This window comes from Pseudorca crassidens, chromosome 2 (assembly GCF_039906515.1).
Source record: "Pseudorca crassidens isolate mPseCra1 chromosome 2, mPseCra1.hap1, whole genome shotgun sequence".
NCBI classification, from domain to species: domain Eukaryota; kingdom Metazoa; phylum Chordata; class Mammalia; order Artiodactyla; family Delphinidae; genus Pseudorca; species Pseudorca crassidens.
In genome coordinates this window covers 49,567,581-49,571,617 of record NC_090297.1, presented here as the reverse complement: position 1 = coordinate 49,571,617, position 4,037 = coordinate 49,567,581, and the positions used below count along the sequence as shown (strand labels likewise).

Below are 4,037 nucleotides of genomic sequence, written 5' to 3'. Positions count from 1 at the left end.
GTGAATTCTCAAAAATTGTTGAGTAAATGAATAACGTTTAACAATATGTGCTACCTATATTTCTCCTGAAATCCTCAAAGCACCTGGCATTTCTCTATAAATATCCACCCAAAGATTAAATATAAAAGAGGATGTAAGACATTGCAACATGTCTCATGAAGTTTATAAATTAGTTGGGAAGAAACCATGAGCACAAGGAAGCATCAGAGTGTAATTAAGCGCTACGTCTTTCACTTCTGCCTGCTCCACTAAGTCTCTTCTAACAGGAAAGGGCAGAACAAAATCCCTAACTTCAGTTCCGTATTTCTTCTCTCTTCCAGGGCATCTTGCAGCACCAGTTGGAAGAAGAAGACACTAGCAGCTTTAACATATTTACTCCAAAATCTTGGTGTTTCAACAGTAAAGTTGATTTCTCATTCAGGCAAAATCCAGTGCAAATAATCCTGGCCAGTGGGCAATTAATCTTCCACGTGGTCATTCAAAGATCCAGGCTCCTTCCACCTGTGGCTCTGCCCTTCTCTATGTCCCTGAAGATGGCGAGAGAGGGTTTTATGAGCCAGACCTGTAAGTGGCACACATCACATTAACCCCCTTTGCACTGGTTAAAACTCAGCCACGTGGCCACACCTAATTACAAAGGAGGCCGGAAAATGTAGTTAAGCAGTATGCTCAGGAGGAAAGGAAAAGGAGTTTGGGGAACACTTTGTAGTTCTTCTGCCCCAAATGGTAAGGGAGTATCTAGTCTTAAGTGATCCCAAGTACAGGTAATTTTGACTTATGGACACTAAAAACACTTTTTTTTTTTTTGGCCACGCTGTGCAGCTTGCGGGCCCTTAGTTCCCCGACCAGGGATTGAACCCGGGCCCTCTGCAGTGAAAGCACTAACCACTGGACTGCCAGGGGATTCCCAACAATTGTTTTGATCGAAGAATGTTCACCTAACTAACATTGGATGTGAGAAAATATCATCTTAGGTTTTCAAATTTTGAGAGGAAAAAAAAATGTCAGTTCTAGAATTGAGAAAAAAAAGCCACTAATATTGGTGACCACTCCCAGAAAAATTCTAAAAGAGAATATTTTAAAAGGTTTTTATGAACTTTGAAAACAAAGGATAACTTGAATACTGCAAGTTACTATGGGCTCATTAGGAATTATCATAAACTAACCCAGTATAGTGGCTGGCACATAGTAAGTGGTAAATATGTATTGAATGGATGAATTTCCATTCTACTTTTAAGGCAATTATCACATTGATAAATAACTATAACTTCAGAAAGTTCTTCCTTAAAGATAGCCGAGTTTTCCTCTCTAACTTCTAGTCATTACCCTTGCTCTGACCTCAAAACCTGCAAAATAAGTGAACTCCCCCATGTGATAGCTGCACAACTATTTGGAGACTTCTCTACATGGTCTCACGGTCCTTTTTTCTTCCCCTTGGGTAAATATTCCCAGTTCCTTCAATTCTTCTCCACGGGTCATAGTTTCTGGCTTCTCACCATTCGGCTGACCTTCTCTGAGATCTCTCTGACTGATCAAAATTGCTTCCCACAGTTTCACGTCCATAATATTCCCCGTGAGGTCCTATCGGCAGCATTCAGTAGACATCACTCCCCAGCTCTGAGGAATCGCTAGAAGCACTTAAGTAGTGAAGATGCTGTCAAAGGGAATCCTACATTGGGAAAAGGGCAGAACTTGGAAGGTGGCTTCTAAAGGGCCCTTGTTACTTTATGATCCCTTAAGTTTTGCAGATGTTCTGAGTGCTGAAAAGACATCACCGTAAGGGGGATGGTGTATACAAAAGCGGGCCCATCTCAGCCATCTGTTCTCTCTTCTCAGAATGAATTTGTCTACAGGATGCAAACACTGCCCGCCTTTGCCAGGGACCCGTGGGTAAGTATAATACAGGGTGAAACATGAGGAAACCCATTGTGGCCTCATGTCTGCCACGCCCTCCAATCTAGCCTATATCAGCTATCAAGTGGGCATGCAATCCACATTCATCTGATTCCTGTATCTAACTTTCAGCTGGTTCTGAACTCAGAAGGGAACGAAAGAGGATGTGATTTATCACCCTCCTGAAATCCCAACTGCTATAAAGAAAAAACACAGAGACTTATGAAAAGGCATAAGAGAGGAACCTAATTTAGATGGGGGTGGGTACAGGGGTCTAATATAAAAGAAAGCCTCTTTAAGTGTCATTTAAGCTAACCTCTAAAGAAATAAAAATTGACCAAGGAACAGGCAAGAGGTAGGAGGGCTCATATAAGGGTTTTTAGGCAAGAAACAGTCTGTCTTGTTTGAGGAACTGAAGAAGTCCAGTGTGGGAGTCATTAGGACTGGTCGCCAAAGATTTGCATCTGTCTGCCTTCCAGACAAATAGGATGGCATTTCCTGGTCAACTTGTGGCTGGGTGGGGCCATTAGACTAGTTTTAGCCAATGAATTGTAAGAAGTGACATGTGACATTCTCCCACAAATGTGCCTAATTGCCTGGCTAGAGCCCTTCAAAGCTCCCTTTCCCTTTACCATGAGGTCTGTAATGCTCCTGAAAGTGCGTACTCCATCAGACTGGATCCCAGGGGAAGCCAAAGTGATCAGACTGCCTGACAACTTTTGATGGACATGGAGCAGAAGCGAGAAATAAAACTTTTTTGTCTTAAGACACTGAGATCTGGAGTTGCTTTTTTACTGGAACATAACCTAGGCTATCCTGACTGATACAACCATAGCCAGTGTGGCTGCAGAATAGTGAGGAGAGAAGTACTAGTAATTTCAGGCTGGTGAGGTAGGATAACCCAGGTCATGTGAGATCTTATAGGCAAAGTAAAGAATTTGGGTTTTATCCCAAGTCCAACATGATATGCTTAGGGAAGGTTCAGCCGGGGAATTTGTTAGAAGTTTTATGTATTAAAACAAGTTACTGTTGCTATTTGACTATTAAAACACCCTCTTTAATTCTGCTATAGAAAAGACTATTTTTAAGAAACTCATCAATAAGCATTTATTTGAGTACCTTCTATCCTTCCATGTACCAGGCACTGCATTAAGCATTGGAAATATAAAAATGAGTAAGACACAATTCCTGGATTTGGAGTCAGGGTGTAAGAAGACATTTACAAGAACACGTGATGTACATTCTCAGCTTCGGGTCTGTACCCAGTGTGATGGGAGCCAAAGAAGATAATAACTACTTGAGGGTGAGAGATGGGGTAACAGCAAGCTTCAGAGGGAGCAATTATTTGAGCAGGGTCTTGAAGGGTGAGTAGGAGTTAGCCAGGTGGCATTTTGATTAAGGATGAAAATAAATGGAAAACCAGGAAAATGTCAGAGGTATGGAAAATGTTTAGGGTAGCTGAGACTCATAGGAATGGGAGGAATGTGTAGTGTAGGGTGTGGTAAACTGTATTACTATTTGCAAATACTTGCTGCCGCTCCCCCTGACAACAGGCTTGGCCACGTGAACTGCTTTCAGTAGAAGCTTTAAGCACCATGTTCTTTGCTGTCTGCCATAGCAATCAGCAATGCTTCAGAAAAGGTCCCAGAGCAAAGACGATGTGTCTGAAGCAGAGACACAAGCAACCCGTAATGGGCATGAAGCATGAGTGAGAAATAATTCCATGGTTGTCATTCAGTAAGATTTTTGGATCACTACCAGAGCATAACCTGGCCTATACAGCAGTGTGCATTTCCAGCTCTTAACTTCCAAGTGCACAGTAGGACTGCACTTTCCTGAACCTTTTAAGTAAGACGTGGTCATATGACTAGTTTTTGATCAATACTATGTAAACATAAGTAACATGTCATTTCATGGAGGAAGCTTTTAAAGCCAATTCGGGGGCTTCCCTGGTGGCACAGTGGTTAAGAATCTGCCTGCCAATGCAGGGGACACGGGTTCGAGCCCTGGTCCGGGAAGATCCCACATGCCGCAGAGCAGCTAAGCCTGTGCGCCACAACTACTGAGCCCGTGCGCCATAACTACTGAAGCCCACGTGCCTAGAACCCATGCTCCACAACAAGAGAAGCCACCACGATGAGAAG

At 42.7% G+C, this 4,037-nt stretch overlaps 1 long non-coding RNA gene across 1 annotated transcript; it reads left to right on the top strand.

Annotated features, from left to right (window-relative positions):
* The first annotated feature begins 421 nt into the window (after positions 1 to 421).
* On the top strand, positions 422 to 2,621 carry LOC137218789 (uncharacterized). Its single transcript, XR_010940850.1, has 3 exons — positions 422 to 564; positions 1,837 to 1,890; positions 2,532 to 2,621. It is a non-coding gene; the product is annotated as an uncharacterized lncRNA (long non-coding RNA).
* Positions 2,622 to 4,037: the final 1,416 nt, after the last annotated feature.